This window comes from Solea senegalensis, linkage group LG21 (assembly GCF_019176455.1).
Source record: "Solea senegalensis isolate Sse05_10M linkage group LG21, IFAPA_SoseM_1, whole genome shotgun sequence".
NCBI classification, from domain to species: domain Eukaryota; kingdom Metazoa; phylum Chordata; class Actinopteri; order Pleuronectiformes; family Soleidae; genus Solea; species Solea senegalensis.
The window spans coordinates 10806756-10829717 of NC_058040.1; the positions used below are offsets into that span (position 1 = coordinate 10806756).

The window sequence follows — 22962 nt, forward strand, 5'->3', positions numbered from 1 at the left end:
AATAATTGAACTGCAGAAATAAGAGAAAATATGTACACTTTTAGTAGCAGATAACATGACCTAGGTAGGTAAATAAAGAGGGAATCTTATAGATGCATAGATGACATTGAAAATCATCATCATGTAATTTTGGTAGGATTGATGATACTCCGGCCCTGAAGAAGTCTATATGAAAATATTCAACAGCTACAAACTTGGTGAGGCCACTGTGGACAAGTTGAGGATCTAAAGTTGCTGAAAGTTTTTTTTTTTTTTTTTTTAAATGTCCCATGGCATACAAGATAGGGGGCGCTGTTTCCATAGGCGACGGCAGACAGAATTACACATACAGTTTTAGATGCTGCTCTAACAAGGATTGTTGTATCCACCTGAATCTTGACGTGAGATCCCAGACCCATCCTGAACATGTCCGTAAAAGATTACCTCCCCACATGAAGTAGAAGCCCAAAACAGTAAGTAAAGTCGAAGGTGGGCACACAGAGACTCATGAGCTCCAACCCGTTCAGAACGGCTTGCAGTACTAGTTTTTAAATGTCTTTGTTCTATACAACACAAATCATTAAAACCAATTAACTTTGTGGACAAAACAAGACATTAGAGAACATCATTTCCAGGTTTGAGAAACAATGATCAACATTCAAATAACATTCTCCACAATAGCATCATCACACAACCAAAATGATGGTCATTTCTTTTTCTTGTCAAATTCATGATGCACTGGATGCTGAGACTGGAAAAATCGTCTCTTCGCCCCTCTATCATCTTGGGTCACCAGTGTTTGCAGCTTGCAACAAGCCACTGACTTTTTTGTCTACCGCTCGGTTGTTCCAAGTCTGATCTTTACTTTGGGAAACATCTGTGCCTCACACTTTGGTGTTTTATTCAACTGCTGAATATTTTCCTGCACTAATATGTGGAGCATTATCTGGCTGTGATTCATCACATCACCTACCTGAGGCTGAGACAGTCAGAAATACAATATAAAAATGTTGACTTGAGGACCTGTAGGTTTGAGTTTTCTGGTTAAGATCAACCGAACACTTGGAGCAGTGTCAAAAGGTGCCAAGTCTACAGTAACGGGCAGTGCAAATCATATTAAAAGAATTCCAAATCTTTAAGTTCAAAGCACAAACTAACACTCATTACACAATCACTGAAAAAATACAAGTGAACCATAAAGTTAAGAACAAAAGTTTTACTTTATAAAAAAAAGTCAAACATTACAGGCTGAAAGTAGCAGTGTCTGTATTTTAGTGTGGTGATGCATCACATGTACAGTGTTTTGTCAAGTGTGGTTGTGGGTCAGTGGGGATGGGCGGGGTTAAAAAATCTCGGTGACCATGGTCCTGTTGGGCAGAGTGACGTAGCAGCCATTGAGGCATGTGTACAGTTTGGCAAGTTCCAACATCTAACAAAAAAAAAAAATGAATAAGAGTCAGCACACTTTAGTATTAAGTAAATATGGATTAAACATATTGAGTACCATCTGAAAGAACGTACCTGAAGACATCACGTGGAAAAGAGGCGTCATCGTAGAAGGGTCGGTTCATTTTGGGCAAAGTCCTCATCGTAGAAGGGTTGGTTCATCTTGGGCGAGGTCATCACCGCAGCCATCCAGGACCGGACTTCTCCAGGTCGTGGTGTCCAACATGGACTACAGACACTTGATGGCCTAAGTAGCTAATGTATGGTGAGGTGTTCACCCTAATGCTCTATCAAAAATCCCACTTTGTCCAATCATTTCAACCAGCTGCCAGCTTCTCAAATAAGAGGCAAAAGGCCACTTACAAAAAATAAATTAAAAAGCTGCAGCTGCTCACTCCTGCTACAAGAGGGTACTTGAACGACAGTCTTTAACATGAAGCCAAATTCTGTCTGATTTTCTAAACACCATGACTCCTGGAATTCAGGCCACAGAACAAAGGTTTTATTTCAAGTCATATCGAAAGATAAAAAGTTTGAACATTTGGTGCAACTTTCACTTAAATAATCTGAGTTGTCTCTCTGCCAGGTTTGTGTCCTCCTAAAGAAAAGAAACGCGCTCTAAACCTGCAACCTACAATCTCATTTATGAAAGAAACTATGCAGGATAGCCCTGCATCCCTAAGACGAGTAACGCATAGTTTTGCAGGGGAAGATAAAAATTCCCTGCTGGGAGGCCTCCCAACATGACGCGCAAAAAGACTATGAACACAAAAAGGTTCAATTCCTTTAGAGGGAAATAAACTTGGCAGAGTGAGACAAGTCAGCATTAATATTAAAATAATGGGTCAGTGGGGATAGGGGGGGGTTAAAGTCCATTTAAATCTCGGTGACCATGTCCTGTGGGGCAGAGTGACGTAGCAGCCATTGAGGCATGTGTACAGATTGGCAAGGTCCAACATCTAACAAAAAAAATAAAATAAATAAGAGTCAGCATACTTTAGTATTAAATAAATATGGAACATATTGAGTACCATTTGAAAGAACGCACCTGAAGACATCCTGTGGAAAAGAGGCGTCATCGTAGAAGGGTCGGTTCATCTTGGGCGAAGTCCTCGTCGTAGAAGGGTCGGTTCATCTTGGGCAAAGTCCTCGTCATAGAAGGGTCGGTTCATCTTGGGCGAGGTCATCACTGCAGCCATCCAGGACGGGACTTCCCCAGGTCGTGGTGTCCAACATGGAGTCCTCTGATCCAGGAATGTGCTGCAGCCTTCATCTCTTCAAAAAAAGGAAGAATTTGATAAATCACAAAAAAAAAAGAGTAAACAAATGACAAATCCTAGGTAACTCACCTGGTCAAGTGTGACAGGTCCTCCCATCCAGTCAGAGCTCACCGATGGATGCCCTCCCTAACCTATACCTGCCTTTCCTGTTCTACACTGACAGTTACAGGCAATCTTTGCCAGCCATTTGGGATGATGCTAACCCCAATGTCTTGGTTGGCTGCATGAAAAACTGTAAATCTCCCAGTTGCCCAGGCAAACGTTCCTTCTGATTCCGTAGCCTCGCCACAAGAAGTTCCTCTGCTGAAACCCTCATTTTGCTAAGCATGAAATCAATTCCACTTTCCTGTCCTCAGATCTAATTTTCTCTCCCTGTAGCCTTTCAACAGCCATTGCTGTTGTAACATCTGCAAGAGGCAGCAGTTTCACAATTCAGAGCTTCTTGTGTGTCTAGCAAGATGTGGCACCAGAGTATTGACAAAGCAGACACCAGAAAATGCTTGACCCCAATTTAAACAAATGCTTCACCAATTCATGCTTCACCATTCACAAGTGATGTGATTTACACTACAAACCTGACCATTCCAACCCTTTGTTTCGGAGGAAGATACATCATATCATGACAGGCCGAGTCACAAAATCAGATGGATCCTTGTCTGATTTTGGAAACTGCACAGCCATGGTATGCCACTCAGTCAGGATCCGTGGCCAGATTTCCTCACACACAGAGAAGAAGGGGAAGGACGAAATGCCTTACCATGTTACGAGTCGACTCAATTTACCTTGTTCTCTGCTGTGTGAAGAAGATCCAGCTCATAAAATCTTGACTGATTTAAAAATTGAGCAATTAAATCACTCAAACATCGATGCTGTTGGGTCATGCAGAGAGCTTGCGATCTTTTGCATGGTTTCCCAAACATTTAGAGGTCAGGTTACTGACCCCAAAAATGTCAAATTGAATGATTTTTTGCCCTAAACTGATGAACCATTTGGGTAAATTAGATCAAGCATTTAAAAGGTGTTTACATTGTTAATAGTCTAATGACACTTCTTACCCAACACATGAAGACGCAGTGAATCAGGATACGGCTACCTTTAGCAGATGCAACAGCAGCAGTGGGTGGTGGAAGGCTGCAGGGAGAAAAAAATTGATATGGAGACAAGTTGGAGGAATCATTTAATGCATAGCTCAACAAGAGTTAAAGCAGAGAGAAACTTAAGGGCAAGTCTACAAAAATCAGAGGAGGAACTTCCCCAACACATTTAAGAGATAACAGTTTCTCATGCAACCAACTGAGACATTGGGATTAAGCATCTTCCTAATGACTCTACAAGCCTAAATTGTGGAATTTGAAAGAAAGTAATGGATAATAACGGACTACAGATACTTGTTCTCCGAAATAGCTAGTGTATGGTGAGGTGTTAACCTTATGCTCCATCAAAAACCCCACTTTGGGCAAGCCATAAAGTCCTATCATTTCAACCAGCTGCCAGCTTCGCAAATAAGAGGCAAAAGACCACTTGTGTTTACACGTTTACATGATCACTGTTAACCACAAAGCTCCAGACACCAAGTCAATCCAAGAAACAAATCAAATAACGAAAAATAAATTAAAAAGCTGCAGCTGCTCACTCCTGCTACAAGAAGGTACTTGCACAACAGTCTTTAACATGAAGCCAAAAGAGTTGTCTCTCTGCCAGGTTAGTGTCCTCCTAAAGAAAAGAAACGCGCTCTAATCCTGCAACCTACAATCTCATTTATGAAAGAAACTATGCAGGATAGCCCTGCATCCCTAAGACGAGTAACGCATAGTTTTGCAGGGGAAGATAAAAATCCCCTGCTGGGAGGCCTCCCAACATGACGCGCAAAAAGAATATGAACACAAAAAGGTTCAATTCCTTTAGAGGGAAATAAACTTGGCAGAGTGAGACAAGTCAGCATTAATATTAAATTCGATTTAAGTTAGCAACTACAAAAGGCTGATGGCAGTGCGTTACGTTTAAGACTTAAATGGATATCAAAAGTGTGCCAACAAATGCCAGATCTAAAGTATATCATAACATTATCCATGGGCTGAATAACACCTACAATCTAATGTGGCTACACTTGCATATAAATCAAAAGTTTAGCTTCATAACCAAATCAGGATCCAGTTATCTTAACAAAGCAATTACCAGTTGAGAATAAAGGAAGACCTGCTCTAGCTCCTCGTAATCAATTACTACATTTTAACAGCACTTTGAAATAACTTTAGACAAGCTACAGTAAACTTTGATGCACTTACTACATGATTCATCAGCTTCCACGTTTGTCAACAGGCCAAGTTGCAGCTATGATAACGGAGATTCAAGACAAAAATTTAATTTTTTAAATCAAAGCCATTTAAAAATAAGGTACCAGAAATCAGACGCCTCAAGACTAATCAACTTTAAAATCATCTATTTAAGTCCAGACTAAAATAGTGACTAAATCCAACACAGGACAGACGGATACCAGACAGACAGGACAGACAGACACAGGACACACTGACAACAAGAGAGACAGACACAAAGACACAGAGACACAAGACAGACAGGGACCAGACACACAAAACAGTCAATCAACAGTCATCAGTCATCACACACACACACACACACACACACACGAAAACGTAGTAGGAAAAACAGATCAGAAATTATAGACTGGCATGAAGCCCAAGTACAGACATGACACAGTGGCCATGAAGAATCAAGATTCAGGTCAGAGCAGGTACAGTAATGGCACAGCGGCCAAGCAAGAAAGAAAAACTGCACTCACCATTTGAAATTTTATCTTAACTAAAACGCAATCTAATTAGGGTGGACATGCAGTGATGTCGGTGCTCCTCTTGATTGATGCTAAAAGAAAAGTACAGGTTAGTTCACTTACTGTGCATGGACGCGGAGGCACCCATGTTTGCCTATGTAAAATGACTATACGCGCAATGCCAGACGTACAATAACACAAATAGACCACGAAGGCACGGGCACATTTAGCGATCATGGCCTACTTGCATTAAGGGACGTGTGACGATACAAAGGCAATGGCATGGCTGCCATCCAAAGCCAGGTACTGTGTAGATCACCAGTATGTATTTTAACGTTCTAGGGCTAAGGGTAGTTTAATGGCCACGATGGAAAAGAGAAGAAAAAAATAAATAAAGGCACAGCGGCCAAGAAGTCTAAGCCTTGACAGAGTGTACAAGGCACAACATTAACTTTATTTCTACCATCTAGCTTTAACTGTACACCAACATCCATTTAAACCTCATTTAAGATCTGGTCCTCCAACATCACTATATTTTAGTGCTAACGAAAACGGTTCAAGTTGATTTTTTTTCTCCTTTTACAAATGAGGAAAGGCACGAGGAGGGCCAGGACAGATCGACACGGCGGCCGGAAGAGCGATGGCCCGCGGCCTGCGAAACAGTTGGAAAGAAAAAGTGTTTAAGCGCACAAGGCAAGAAAACACCTCCCTAGAGAGCTGTGTTCTTACCTTTGCATTGTCAGTGTGATTCGGTAGTTAGCTGTGGGCAGCCAGACTAGCAAGTCAGTTGCAGACACCTAAGTACCTTCACTTTCAAAAAACACAACACAAGTTTTCTTTTGTTTATTCCCCTACTCTGCAAACCCTACCACACATGGAGGCCAAGAAGGTAGCCCCCAGAGAAGAAAAAAAAAAATATGGACTCACCCTTGTAGACGGACCTAAAAAAGAAATGTTAGTGCATTATAACTTATCAAGCATCTAAGCCCTTCAAGACACCATATCTACTTTAATGTGAACTGCTGAACATAATCATATTCTCAGACCATCTTAACTATTCAATCCAGGCCTCTCAGTCACACACAACCCACTCATTCAGAGAGAGAATTTCAAGTCACATCATTCTTTCAAATCACTCGCTCAGCAGTTCCACAAAAATATAACCAACAAGGACCAGATTTACAGACCACCCAATAAAGTGGACAGGAACATACAAAACCAACCTGTGGCAAATGCTCCATGTACAACCCTGAGCTATCTGACAGATGGAAAGCAGGAGAAGAGAAAGAACGTGGCCATGTTGGACAATGCAGAGATGAGAGATGCTGGCACAGCGGCCAAGAAAGAGTGGGGACACAGCGGCCACCCAGAATTAAATCATGACACCTACTCTTTGACGAACTTCATGAAGATCAATCTGGAGGAAAAAAACAAACAAAAAAATGTTTGAGTGCAGTCTCCAGCCTTGACAATGTTCAAGTTCATACCGTTACAGGTGTAAAATAACTAGCTAAGGTGTCTTACAATGTGTTTGTATGAGGTAAAGACATAATTCACCCAGCCTGAGATATAAAGACTCACTTTCAGTGAAAACATTGCTGCCAGCACAAATTCTATTCTAACTGTGAAATAAAGAAATTAACATAATAAAGTTGATTAAGATTTCAAGCATAGAAATGTCAGTACTTCATACAGCCACACTCTTTAAAAACACAAGAAAATGTATATTATACAAGTGTGATTAAATTAATATGATATATTGCCATCAGTAAATAATACATTATGAAAATTAGCCACAACATTTTGATGATGTAGTAAATTATAAAGGTGTCACCCACCTTTTTTTTGACAGCCTCAGGCTTTTGTATATGGCGGGTCCGACCAGGTCTCCGTGAGCAGGAAGCAGGTTGTTCCTTTAAAAAAAAGTTTGTATTTTAATGGCTATATTAAAAGTTTAGAACTATAAAAGACATGTATAACCCTGAATCTGTTTTAAACGTTTAACATAAAAAAAACAAATAATGACCATGAGTGGAACAGTGAGTTAACATAGCACAGCAGCCTTTTTAACTTGTTTTTAGTCTTGTTTTGTCTATTTTGATAATGGATTGGTTTAAGTTTCAGATCTTCTTTATTTTGTTAAATGTGAATATTTCCTCATTTCTTTGCTCTATTTAAGCAATATAACTGAATTTAGAAACAGTGAACATGTAACATTTTATGGACCAAACATGAAAATAAATCACATGTTAATGAAAATAGAAATTAGTTGCAGCCCCCATTTAAACCAATGATTTAACTGCTGCAACCAGACAAAACGGCTGCCAATTCAGATTAACCAAAATTGAGCTACATAATTCTTATTGTTTTTATGTTATATTATATAAATTAAGCTTAAAGCTGAAACGAAAGCTGAAATTGAGCAAATAATAAAAGGCAGACTTAAAAATTAAGGCAGAATTGAGCAGACAATGAGCAGGGCTAAGTTTGAGCATATAATTCAGCAAACAGAGTCACCATTTAGATAATTTGACAAAAGTTACTCACCATTCTGGACGGGCCACCAATCTGGACCAGGTCGAACACGCCATCCTGGAGCGCCTTGCTGCGTTTTTATACAGGAGCACCTTTTCGGCGTCTGACGTCACGCCGCGGTAGTTTTCTTTTTTTCTTTCTTCTTTTTCTAAAGTTCCCTCGTTCTTTTTTCAGGTTTTCGGGCTGTTGGTGCATTACCGCCACAAGTTCCCTCCTCCCGGAACAGTTTCAGTAGTTAAGCAGCGACACTTATTTCGCGTCTTTTTTTTTCGTTCCACGGCTCGTGCAGCTTCTCTTCAAAGTAACATCACGGAACGTTTGGCTGGAGGAAGCTTAAATAAGAAGAGGAGGAGTAAGCAATCAGCGGTCATCAGCTGATTGAAAACCACCTGCGTGAAAACGAGCTTTTCTGAGGTTTTATGGCGGTTGGCAAACAACGATTTGGTGCACTACCGCCACCATCTGGTATGGAGTGTGAATCGAAATGTGAATCTAATTGAACTGTAAAAGTAAAAATAATAAATAAATAATAATATATATATATATATATATATATATATATGGACAGGTTAACCCTAACCCTATATATACATACTACAAAACACAAAAAAACAACAACTTATGCATACATATACATACACCTATTCATAGACACACACACACACACACACACCCTATATCCTCCCAATCAACTTTGTGGTTTTGAAACTTGATAAGTGAGACCCCAGACCCATCCTGAACATGTCTGTTAAAGATGACCTCCCTACAGGAAGTGGAACGCCCGAAACAGGAAGTAAAGTCTAACATTGTCCGATCTGCACGAAACTTGATACGTGAGTCAAGGGAACTTCCCTGAACACGTTTACGGACACGCCTTTGACCTAAAAGGAAGTGCAAAGGAACTGGGACGCCGCAGAAAATAACGAGGACTGAAAATAACTAGTACCGCAAGCAGTGAAAGCGCAAGCCTGAGTCCCTTTTTTTTTGCTGTCAGTTCACGTCGCCCTTCACGTCGTCACATGACCTTAAACTCCAAGCACAGGTGTGATAAAGGTTAATAAACTCTGCTATAGTGTTTTACTAAGTTGACAAATTAGTTTTTTACTGTCCCCTTTTGTCACATAATATGCAGTAAATGTCTCAGCTGTGGCAGCAGCAAGGCAAATTTTTTTTGCAGGTGAAATCGTGATTAGGAGAAGTGTTATCTAATGGCATGAAATACTCACTTGTATTAAACGCTCGCATACACCTGTCTGCATGGATTACTGCAGATTTCCGTATAGACGGTGGCACGGCAATTCACAAGAGTGAGAAAATATAAATATATAAATCCTGTCCTTAGTGACAATGGAGGCTGTGACAGAGCTTTACTGAGACATTAAATAATCATGTCTGTCGGGTCTTTACATTTCAGTTCGTAAGGCTCTGGGAAAATACTCAGATTACCGAATAAATAAATGAACAAGCAGCTATGCATGCAACAGTTTTAAGTGCCTTTAAACAGCCGGAGCAATGTTGAAGTCTGACTCAACATGTACATATTTTATCAGACCAATGTTTAAGTCTGATAAAATATGTACAAAGTCGTCACGGATGATTATTTGCGGTGAAACCTGACGTGATGACGACACATCAGGTGTCACTGCAGTCATTCATCAAGACAACTAAACACTACGCTTCCCTCACCTCACAGTCTTGTGTGCATTATTCCTTCTTATTTTTGACACTTTTTGATGAATTCACTCCATGTCCTCTTCCTCTTCCTGTTCTATATTGCCATGGTATTGTTTTATGCATACCAAGACCTCCATGACCCAGCTCTGCTGCTGTGCCGCAGAATATCACTGTATTATGCACAAGTGACCGTGGTTTGAAAACCAAATACAATGCAGTGTAAATTATCATCAACAACCATCAGCACCAGGGCTTCTTGCTGTTGTATTAGAGTATATTGTTTTCTCCTCAAATTGACATAGGTTTGCATGAGTGTGTGACAGACTAAAGCATATTTTTATTACACAACTGGCATGAACAGAATGTTTAAAATAAACGGTACAGCATTTGCTTTTAGCCACCAGAGGGCGGCATGTCGATGTCCATACACTCTGGAGCTCATGCCCTGTGCTCTCACATATACACTTTATTTATGACATGTCTTAAAGGTTAAATGACTGAAATGTGAACTTGATTGCTTATTTTTTGTAATGAGGCCTTAATCATACGATTGTTTTTATTTCACTATTTTTGTACTTTATTATTTTTAAAGTCTTTTTGTGTAAATGAGTTTCAGGAGGACATGGAGTGTTTATCTACTCTCTTTAAGAACAAACCTTAAAGGAATACTTCACCGATTTACATTTAGCTTTGTATTACTAGAATAGGGGTAGTATTTTTGAAAAAAATGTGCTTGTTTCCCCTGCATTGAGAAATATCTTCATTCTTTTCTTTGTTACGTGCCCACCAGTAACACTTGGTCCTGTCAGCGTAACTGTTAGCAAAGATGGCGGACACTGTTTACAATCTGGGAATTAAGTCCCGTCCCTCTACAAACTTTAAATAATGTGTTTGATTGATAGGAAATTACTGGCATTAAGACAGAAAATTAAATATTACCAAATGTGAACATAACAAATCAAAGGATAACATACAGTATAACATGAGTTTAAAGAAAAGTCATGGCCGACCGTGAGTGCGTTCAAAGGCCTCAGAGGTCAGTGATGTCGTGGGTTATTGACACTTCTATAATGTAAAGCATCTTCACTGCTGCATGTCCTCCGACCAAACGTGGACCGGTGTAATTGTGTGTGATCACTGATACAGATGAGGGCGCACACAGATATGCGTGGCGCTGCAGCGAGAGATTATGCTCTCACGTTGCATGTGGAGTTTTGTTCTATTTAAAATATTCAAATAATAAATTTAGTAAGCTTGCCTCATTGCTTGGGACGACCAGAATGCATTCCAATACTGTTAAGCCACACTGACCTGAACCTCTCCTGGCAACCTTGAACAAGACCCCAAAGGTTATGGACCCGTTTCAAATTAAGGACATAGTTATGCACCCACATGCATGGCCACTTATGCGTTTGAAGCTTGTGTCTGACCACAATTATGGTTTCATTTCAGCAGCAGAGGAATGTCACTGGGTTCTCTCATCTCCACTCCTCATGGTTTCCTGGTTGTATGGCAGAGGTTCAGAGTTCATAAATATAACAGATATACAATCACTGGACTGGCGATAAGAGTCGTCCATGTCAGGATACAGGGATGGTTGTATGTGGTGCTGCACCACCACCTAGTGGATGGTGAGGCACAGCACCTCTTGCAGATGTACAGTACCACCACTGCATTGGTGTAGTAGTTGTAGGTGGTCCGAGGTGGGCCTCTCCAGTTGTAAATACTGTTCTGACACGTGTGTGACCACTCCAGGGTCGATGACCTCTCACCCGTGAAAGCTTAGCTTTACCACCTGGGGCTGGACTGTTCTTGATCCCGCAGCACCTCCAGCAGCCCGGAGCACAGCTCCTTTACTCCTGCTGTAAAGGAACTCCACTTCTTCATGTGCACACAAACACACAAACACAAATACACATGTGTGCATGCGTGTGTCCAGGGTCATTTTTTTAGAAAAACAACTCCATTCCAATGATAGTTGAGACCAAGTTACTCATTTCTGAGCTCATCATTTTAAGTGTTACTTTTGCATACTTCCTGTTACAGAGTTTGTTTATCTTATGAATACCTCAGTAAAAACAGTAAGTATTTAAAGCTGCAGTGTTCATTATTAGTTGTTATTCTCCCTCTGTTTTGCCTGTGTAAACAGAAATGATGTGACATTAGTTGCATGCTGCATTCTTTATCTGAAAACAGGCTCTGTCAAGCAATACTGTCAAGATCTGACTGAGGGAGTTTGTTTGTATGCAGGGGCGGGTGAGGGTAAGAATTATTTATCCCCTCAAACCACTGAACGACTGGGTTTTCTGAGCAGCAGAATTCAGCAGTATTTCATTTGCCCGTCTCACTTATCTAGCACAATGTTGCCTCAGTCTGTCTTGGCATAAATCAAATCACTTCCTGTGTGCAGTGCAGGAATGTCGCCGGGCGACATGAGGTCTAAACACAGATGAGAAACACACAGTACCCTTACATGCAGAGTTTAATCGAGCTGTGGCCTAAGTCTGACTAAGAGAGGCTTTTTTTTTTTCACAATTTCTTTATTGATTTTAAGCATAGTCAGATATGCAGTTTAACAAATGAAGTACATATATTTTAATACAATATAAAGAAAAGAACAAACGCCTAATGTACGCTATTAATCGTTTTGCCTGTCTAAGAGAGGCAATTTGACAACTTGAGAAGTCCGAGTATACATACAGAGGTGAAAATCCATCCATTTGTACGTCTGACTCCGCCTCCATAGATGGCGCTGTATCTCTATAAAGCTGGTGTGTTGAATCAGTTTCATTTATGTCACAGAAAAACAAACTGTGAACAGCGGTTGATGGTGAGATAGACTGTGCTGTGGTTCTGCATGTTTTGTACCTGTTGTACATGTTAATCATGAGTGGGTCTTCTCTCATTGTGTTGTTTTTCTTTTCCAGCAACAGTACTGCAGTAATCGGACTTTAACTCACATTGTCCAGGTATGTTAGTCCGACTAAGACTAGCTCCAGTTCAGTTGGATTAACGTATTTACATAACATTGAGAAAACAGAATTATTGTATTAAATTTGACTTCGTCATTGTGAGTATTTGATCTATTTTCTTTGCTTTTTACTCTTTAATTACCTTGGATGTATTTCAACTGTGTTGTAAATAGACTCTGGCTTTAGATGTTATGGCGAAGGTGTGTAAAGAAAGGAGATGAAAAAGGCAGTAATACAACATTATGTTATCCAGCTGCTTTAAAACACCAAAGAGGAAGCACTCGACTTTAGTTACTTCTCATTTTGCACATGCTGTGATGCAACCAAGACACTTTTTCCCACTCACATCATCACATATAATACGTACACTCTCCCTTTCTTACACATTGTGTGGAAGTGCATCAAACGTTGTCATCGAAGCCATGACATGTCTTGATGTCTCGCACACCAGTGAGAGATTTAGTGTGCGCCGCAGCGACCTTGAATGAGACCGATGTTGACAGACAGCAGATGATATAAAACGTGGTCCAGGTGTGGTATTCAGTCCTCAAGGTGTGTCTTTTCAAGCATCGACACGATGTAGTCTGATATCTTTGTCGATGAAATGCTTCTACTGGACCATGCATCATTTTGTTCATCATACATGGCACCGCAGACCCCCTTCCCCTCTATTCACTCTCACTGCCTTCACCAACTAATGATCCTCAACACCCACCAGAGCAATCACATGCATCTCTTTGATCAGCTTCATCCCTCACTTTTGTATTGTTAAAATAAAAAAAAGATACTGTCCTGACAATAGGCCAAACTGTGGCTCACTCCCACAGCCCAACTTGCTCTCTCTCTCATTATCCATCCTCTTTTATTCCCTTGTCCACATGCAGTACAGAACAATACGGCGCAGGCGGACAGGGTGGAGGCGCATGACAGGACTGGTAACATGATGACACACCAAAGGCCAGGTGAGTAAAATCCCCCCTCCACAGTGGGACATGTGTCACAGTCCAGCCGTGTCGCCAACCTTTTTTGTGGTGGAGCGTCACTCTCCTGTGGCTCTCTCCCCCCGCGGCGGTAACGATAAAGCTCCCATCTGCTGTGGAGACGCTGGCGTTTCTCTCTCTGAACTGATCCCTCTCAGCGGTCTCCCCTTTGTCAGACATGCCGATCGTGTTTCACTCTTGACACCTCCGCGTTTTACGCTTGCGAACAGGTACCCAAAGTTCTTCTGTTCTGAGGAGAAATGTATTGGAAATATGAGAGTCATGTCTTTCCAAAGCGTTGCCCCCCCGTGACCTTGTCCCCCTGGTGAAAACAGTGTTTTTATAAAGAGCAGGAAAAACTGTTCTAAAGGAATGCATGAGTGTGTTGATCCTCACTAAGAGGCGGATAATTGACCCATTGGCTGACCTATAATGTGACACAAAAGGTGCGTCCCTGAACTTGCAAAACAGAATATTTTTGTGTATTACTTTTTAAACCACCGACTTTGACATGTGTATGTATGTTTATTTGTAACTGTCTGGCTATCCATCTATCACCTGTCTGGGCTACATACACTGCATATCTCTCTCTATCTGTCTGTCACATCCATTCATGAAGCTGCCATTCATCCGTAGTGTTCTCAGCTGTCTCCGCACATCAACATTGTTGCCGGTGATTCTACACACAAACTCGCAAATGCCAATTGTTAGTAACATGAACCGCCGCAGCATCCCAACCTGCAGTCATATCGCCTGTCACAGGTCAAAAAAGACAGCTGAAGTGTTTTCAGACTCGGGCTTAAGCTGATAAAGTGTCTTGGAATGGGAGCGATGTGCGATACGGGGCCACATTATCTTGTTACAGTCGTAACATAAACGATAAAGTTGTCATGCGCCTGAAAGGACCTGATCTCTCGTCACTGCCTTCAGTTAAGATTTGATGAAGAAACCATCCGTGCTTCTTTAGTCAGTTTACATTCTCGTGTGAGTTTTACGAGTGTTATGAATGTTGTGTTGCTTTTAGGGGCGGGACAAAAGTACGCCTAGAGCAAGTGAACATCTGACACCTGACCCTTGATCTGTGAACCCAGGTGTTTGTCTCCAGATAATTTGGCTATCAGATAGGCTCAAAATAGCTAATGAAAAGAAAGTCTGAAATGTCCCCTGCCCTGGATGACTCACGCTCTTCTTTAGTACAAGTTATTATTTGGCCTTGAGCTAAAGGAACTCCTTGGTGATTACCAAATAAACCTGACCTCCATATTCTGATAACGCTGATAACATACATGGTTATGCCTGCATCCGTTTTCCTAATCGTCTCCTCTTAATCAGCAGTTCACACTCTACAGTCGTCCTTGTCAGATCAGGTATTCCTACACAGTGAGGTACAATAACCGCCAAGGCTAAAATAATATACTATTTAATTACTGTAGTTCATATCCAGGAGCTATCCCAAATTAGTTTGACCCTGGAAGTAAATCGACGTAACACACTTTCCCATAACCTGATTAGATTATCGCATCCAATTGTTTCTCTGCGTGAGCTGCATTCTGTTTGTTACTATGAACCACTCGCTCTGTGCTGTTCATGAAACAAAGTTCAAGGTTGCCGTCACGTTTGCGTCACCTTTCCCTTTCATTGCAGGAACAGTGAGGCGTATTTGTCCAGAGCAACAGTCAGTATGTGTTAATATGTGCCAACGTGCTAATAGCAACAGAGGAGATACAGGGCACAGGGAAACACCACTTCCTGTGGAGCATAATCATGAGTCATGTTTGTCAGGGCCGGAGAAGTCGACCTCCCTTTTTCTTTTTTTCGTCCACAGCTGTCCTTAATGGACTGAGAGCGCCTGGCAGCACCAGGAGTTTATACATTTTAACATGGGTGGCCCCCTGATAAAACCTGAACTTCTAACCCTAGCACTATGAGAGCCATGTTTTACACGGGGAGGTGTGTAATTGTGTTCAGAGTGTGTCTAACTCTGTGCATGTTTTCACCAAATACTGTAGGAATGTACGCTGCACCTGGTCAGAAAAAAAACAGAAAGTAATGCGTTAATAGTGTTAGAATTCCCAACTTTACTCGCGCACAATGCAAACACGTTTATATTATATTACACTTATATTTGACTGTGTGGTGTTGTAGTTAAATTAAAAAAAACATTATTTAAGCATGCATTTTTCTATTCAAAGCATTTTATTTTGTGGAACAAGGTGTTATATATGTCCCAAGAAGTTTCTCCACACAAAGTCACATGTAAGTTGCGACGCGCACCAGCACATGTTAGGCACACGTCGATGGAGAAACCAAAATGTAACAGGGTTCCCTTAATTAGTACTAAAATGTCTTAAATCCCTCTTTCAAAAGTCATGAAAATGTTAACACATAGGAAGTAGGCTTTTATAATTCATCAAATGCCTCTCGCAGTCACGCAGAATAGGACAGCGGAACCAATAAAACAGGTTTCGGCCAGGACGTCGCGATACCAACACCGGGAATAGATATTCTAACTTTTGCACTGGACCAAAAATCATGTTTTATGTTGAAATAAACATTTGGGCAAAGTTGTCGCTAATTAATGTGTTTCTAGGCAGCTTTGTTGTTTTTTTTGATTGTAAAATTGGTCTTGAATTTCCCTCCAAGTGGCATTTAAAAACTGTGTGGGACCTGTGTAAGGTCTGGCCGGTTTTCTTTAGGTTTTACATTCAAAAATAACACAAAAAATTATTGAGGTTTTTTGAATAAACATCAATTGATTGTATTGATTATTCCTTTGCTTTTATTATTCATAATAATAATTAAGAAAAAAATATATCAAAATCATGCATTATGCGTATAATAATTGTAAAAAAAACAATGGTGCAGCTTGTGTCGTGTGAATGAATCAGTCTGAGGTGTGTGTGTGTGTGTGTGTGTGTCATATTTACAAATCAAGCAGTTTTCAAGGTGACTGCACTACGTGATTTACATCAAAGTGACCACATGGCCGTGCTGCTCCGATCAACTGTCCGGTCTGCTGAGAGAGATATAATATCCTGTTGGTATTACAGACAGGGAGAATGATATGTGTGTGGTTGTGCCTCTCGCTCTCTCTGTATGTGTGTGTGTGTAAGTGTGCAGTGTATGTGTGTCAGAGTGTATTTTTGTGCAAGCAACTAACATAAATACATCAAGGGGAACACACAGCTGTCCCGTGCCATGTTTCTCAGGATTTACAGTGGGACTTTCTTTCTCTTGGGTCAATTTAATTTCCTTTAGGTGAGCCTGGCTCCCAGGAAGACTGTGTCAGACCTTCGTCCAGCGCTCAGTCGCAGCGGCTCCTATCTCACCTCGAAATTTCGTTGTGCAATTTGGGTTGCATGACGACAATAAAGATCATTTCATTTCATTCTAGGAGTGGAGAACAAACTGATTTAGCAACTTCCACTGCACAGCCGCCGACTGGCTGCAGTGAAAGGGACCTGCTCTGATCTCAACACATACCAGGCTGGATTAGAACTGGGAACCAGAGCGGAAACTGGATCTGAGAGTCTCTGCTCTCACTCTCTAACCCCGCTGCTCCTTCCCAGAGTCTTCCTCAGCACTTCCTCGTCCAATTAGTGTGACCTTGTTTCGTCGGAGACAACGAAAGCTTTGGGAACGTCAAGACCTGGCTTCACACGCCACACTTTTAGCAGAGGCGTCCAGCGGGCAGCCTTGAAGGCTAGAGGTTATCATCAAAATAGCTCAGTTCAAATCTGTAAACCGATACAGATACATAAAACAAATGGACAACAAGCAACGTAATCGTTTCCCCTCCCCGGGGAGCTTTTCATCTTTGCCCAGTGGTTGTGACCAGCTCTCATCCAACCCTGTTTGTTTAGTAACACAGTAGGAGGAGGCCTCGGCGGACCCTCTTTGAGCACTAAAATATGTAAAGCCAGAGTCTGACATTGTGCCACCTTGGGGAGGAAAACAGGAATTCTTAATGTACATCATGTTCAGTGAAGGACGAAAGTTAGGCCAAATTAAAAAGAATCATGCAACTGCAACAATAAGTCTAAGCACAGACGCCCATGCTGTGTCTGTCGTGTGTATGTTTGGACACATGTCCCGCAGTTCAGCGCACAATTCACCCATGCATTTCCACGGAAATTCTTTATTTCAATCCGTCTTTTGTTTGCAGACAGCTGAGCGCTTGCACTCGTGGAGGTTTTCAGGATATTGGGCAGTGGCCAAGTCGCCTCAAGTGCATCTTAGTGACTTTGTCTACATGTTTCACACCTGTCCAGCTCTTCATACTCTGGGGAAAAAAAAAAATTATCTAACTTCTCCACCATTATTTGCGAACTGTTAAAATGACCTTGAATGAATCATTTTCACCGTCAGTGCTCTGCAGGAAAGGGCTTATTGGATTCTCGTTCACTCGTGGGGCGATAACTCAACCTTGACTAATAATACGATGTTCACACAGCACGCAGATATAGCACACTGTGTGCTAAGAGGTTAAACTTAAAAAAAAAATAAAAAAATAGTGGATTTGACTTTTTTAACTGATGTTATGATATACAATTTATGCAACACAGCGAGAGCACAGTGTAAAACCAAGACAACGTAAATACGAGCCGCGCAACCGTCTAAAAGGACGTGTGGGTTTTTAAATGGCTCCGTGTACACATTCAGTATCTGTGTCTGAGAGATTTAACCTTCCTCACTTCCTCCCTTCTATTTATAAGAGTGTCATAGTCCCGTTGCACTTTGATAGTACCAAGTGATCTCATTTACACACACACCCACAGTTACACACACACGGGCATACACATGCCAGCTCGTATTTTTGCACACACACAATCCATGTGTGGATGATGCCAACAGCTACTCATAAAATGTTTGGGCAATGAGTGAAACAGATAGAAATAACTGCACCGCGTGCGACAATGGCTGAGCATTTGGCGGCAGGCCAGAGTTGAATTGTATCATGTCCTAATGGATCAGCTGAAAGCTATGTGAATCCTTCAGTGTCGGCCCCTACTATACCTGCTCTATGTCTCTCCACCCCTGTGCCAAGGCTGATTCAGAGCTCAGTGCCCGCTGACAGCTGAGCTCACTAAGGCAAACAATCGGCACTTCTGATTGAGTAAATGTACTTAATTACATCCCACGGCTACCAAACACTCGATGTCGGGTGTGTGCGCCGTGCTTTGCTGTCGCTATGCTCAGAGTGGCAGAGTGGTCGTCTCCAAAACGTGGAGAGAAATTCTGTTCAATTTCCGCATTCCCGCAGGGGTTCCTAGTCCTTAGATCGGGGGTGTCCAAAAATTCAAAACGTGTCCAAGTCGAGGGACAGATGAGGTCAAATAACAAAAACGTCCTAACAAATAATTCTCCATTTTCCATTTCCATCCGTCTTTCCTGATTTCCTCTGCTGTATTTCAGTAGAACAGCACAATAATAATAACAACACCAATAATTTGCTGTACTAATAATCATTTTTACTAGATGTATAAAGCTGAAAGAGAAAAAAACAAATACAAATGAGGGGCTGAGCCCCCTTATAATCCCACCCCCCCTCTGGTTCCGGCTCTCTGTTTTCAAAGCCCATATTTAATTTGTTTATTTATTTTACTGGCGAGGTAACTTGATAAGTGTGGAACTAATCAGTGAGTCAGTGGAAAAAAAAGAAGCTGGAAAGACATCACATTATCTTGCGGGCCAAATACAATAGCGTGGTGGGCCGGATGTGGCCCGCGGGCCTTAAATGAATGCCCTGGGGCTTTGGGTGAGACTGAACCAGGCTTTGAAAACCAATTTATTACATGAATTGTACCAAACCAAAACAAGTTGTTAGTTTTTTTGCAGCAGCACACTGGATGTTAAAAACCTGCTGTGACTGTCACTCACACAGATAACACCATTCCATGACAACATGCACGGTGGAGTAAGACTGAACTATGCTTCTATTATGCTTGATGTATCTTGAGATGATAGTAGCAGTTATCTATCGATCAGCTCTGTAATGGCTCCTCTTACTCATCAGTTAATCAGAAGAATGATAACAGGTGCCCGTCCTTTTTGATAAAAAAAGGTTGGGAAACCCTGATCGAGTCTGCATGCCAATGTGTCCTGAGGGAAGACACAAGATACTGGGCGCATTAATGTCCTCGCGATGCTGGTCCCAAGTCCAGATAAATGAGAGGGACAATATATGATATTATCGCTCACCGCGGAGAATTTATATTATTGTGACAATCATGAAGGGAGAAAATACTTCACGTGATTCTTTCTACGGCTCACCAACATACAGTCCTTGTGATTTCATTTTGAATCTGCCACAAGGGGGAGCTGCATCTTTCCTCACAAAGTATTATGATCTTGATGAATAAATAATTTCTCACTAAAAAAAATTGTATCCTATGCGCGATTTTCTTGACCACTGAATAAAAAAAAAAAAGCATTAAAACACTGCAATAATATCGTGACTCACAATTTTGGTCCAGACAATCGTGACGGCACTTTTTAATATTGTCTCATGCCTATTTGTGTCAGGAAAAACATCCGGTATAAAAAAAATGAATAAATAAATGACAAAAATATCACATAAAATGAGAGCAGGAAGGAATTAAATATTTCCAAGCAACATGACAACAAACTCATGAAAGCATTTTTTTTGTTGTTGTTGTTGCTGCTTTATTTCCCTCAGTAGCTATAATAATAATGTCCGCACACACAAAGTAATGCTCACTTAGTTCTCACAGCACAGCAGCACCAACGTCCCGCTCCGTGCATGCTGTATTAATCTGAGCCAGTCGTCAAAATGTCACAACAGAAACATCCGGCTCAGTGGAGACAGCAGAGCACGCTTTCCTGCTGCTGTCGGACATCCATCACTCTATTTGTGTAACTGGGCCTTTAATATAGAAGTAGATTTCTAAATAAAAACTGACAAACTTCCCTGTGTCCCTGGATTCATCGTCCAAGCTACGATAATTGTTTAAATTAGTCAGGGATATGCACTGAATGACACGCTTCAGCGTTGTTTACATTGCAAACAAGCGTACAGATGTTTCCAAGAGGTGGAAAACACACACACACATTCACATAACCATGAACACGTCTCCAGCTGCTATTATATCATTATTATACTAAATATAATGATTGAAACAAAACAAGTCATTATGGAGGAATGTAATGAACACAGGGAGAAAAAAAAAGTGACATTTGTTTCATATTAGTTTTTTTTTACAGTTCTCTTGTAAACTACAACAGCTGCAGCTGCCACGTGCGTTTGTGTGAGTGTTGTTACATGTTCATATAAACTCTGTGGGGAATCACGGTTTCAAAAAGGGATTAAATCGAGGTGCTCGTCCCATCAGTGGCGCAAATAACAAAAGAAAGGTCCCCTTGTGCGGGTGCCCACGTGGTGGTGATTCGTTCGGCTTACTCATGTTTCTGCTCCAAACAAATTAATATTTATTATAGTCACTCAAGTATTCAGCTGCGAGGGACTGACGCTCTCTCACACATGAAGGAACTTCTATTTTCAGTGACCATTATCTTCACAGCTCGGTCTGTATGAGACAGAGGAGCGTCACAGAGGAATTCTTTGATGACACTGCTGCACATATCAATACACAATATGGCCTCTGTCTGACGACGACTCTGAGCAGGCTGTGTCCTACACTACCCTGAGATCATCGTGTAAAAATATCTCCTGTGTGAAAGCCGCCGCGTATAATCAGTCATTAATCTAACATTTTTATCTTTTAGCAAAAATGTGTCAGTGTAATTGCAGATGTCTGTATAAAAAATATATACGTGAGAAATAGATGTGACATCTTCAAATAGTTTTTGGTTTGTTTATTTGTTTGATTATAGCAGCATGAACTGCTGTGTTACAGTGAAGATGAAGAAAACCAGCAGATGTTCACAAGTGGGAGCAAATCCGGAGCTGGAGCCAGAAAATGTGAAGCAGGTTTTGATTGAAGTCAAAATAATTGCCAAGCAAATTGCACACGTATTGTGGCGCTTTTCCACTACGCGGTCCCAGCGGGACTCGGCGCGGCACGGCGCGGTTATTTTGCTTTTCCATTCGTGATAGTACCTGCTACTTTTTTTTTAGTACCTGCTCTGGCGAGGTTCCAAGCTAGCGGAGCTGATACTGCGATATTTAACAGAGGAGTCTGGTGTATTCAGTGAAAACCACTGTATTTCATTTCAGAGACTGTGTCAGGCGGAGTCTGTGCTCTAGTCACGTAATCATGTACAAATCTTTTGAATTAACTGATTCTAATGATTGAAAAAGCGACCTTTGACCACACTGGCTCTGTCCTCGAACGCCTCCGTCTTTTAATATAATCTGTCGTATGCCCGTTGACATTACATTCATGCTTTGAGCTTGTTTATATAAGCCCTGATTTCCTTTCACTAATTCTCTTAACTGGTTTATTCCTGTTTTGTTGCTAATAGAAGCCCCGGAGGCGGTTCCAGCATGCACCGGCACATGAAGCTCAGTTTTCGCGATGATTTAAAGGTGACATAGAATGCTTGTATCACACATATATGTTAGTTATGGAGGTCTACTTACATATATTAACTTGTTTTCATGATTAAAAACCTCCTAATCTGGTTTCATTAACGAGGTAATGACACAGATACACACACACACACAAACGCAGCGTTAATTGGAGCTTCCGGTCTATGTGGGCTTTAATAAATAAATAATTTTCTTTTTAAAAATACATTTGACTTATTTACAATATTTGAAATAACAGTCGTCCGAGTGGCCGTGGTTCAGCCGTATCACTCCGTTGTGATGATTCAAGAGGGTTGAATTACGACTGCTGATGTGAAAGATCGCCGCGACACCTAAATCACAGCGACTGGGCTCAGGTTCAGTTGTGACACAACAGCTCATTTACAGAACGTCCAAGTCGTCTCTCGAGATGAGAAATAAAAGGTGGCTTCAGTCCGTGCGGAGACCTGAACGCCAAATGAACTTTAGAAGGTGTTAGTGTACATGTCGAGCTTTTTGGGGAGGATATATCATTTAATAGGAGCTCAGTGACAGGAGACTGTTACATTCTCTGAGTTGTATTGGAAAACAAAGTGGAATATGTGCCAGTGTGTAAAAATAGCCGTAACAAGAAGGAGCAGCATGAGTCAGGATTAAGTCACAAAATCAGACAAGAGAGAAAGTGTATGGATTTAGGTTTCAGGACAAATGAAGTTGTTAGTCAATACAATGAACCACATGTGAGGACATGACAGGATTCCATACAATAAAGACTTGGCTCTGTACCATGTACATTCTTTAAGAGTGTAGGAAGGGCACG

At 41.2% G+C, this 22962-nt stretch overlaps 1 long non-coding RNA gene across 1 annotated transcript; it reads right to left on the reverse strand.

Moving 5' to 3' along the window:
* Window positions 1–1326: 1326 nt before the first annotated feature.
* Window positions 1327–1764, reverse strand: LOC122758586. Its single transcript, XR_006358171.1, has 2 exons — window positions 1501–1764; window positions 1327–1408 (listed from the first exon to the last, which is right to left on the reverse strand). It is a non-coding gene; the product is annotated as an uncharacterized LOC122758586 (long non-coding RNA).
* Window positions 1765–22962: the final 21198 nt, after the last annotated feature.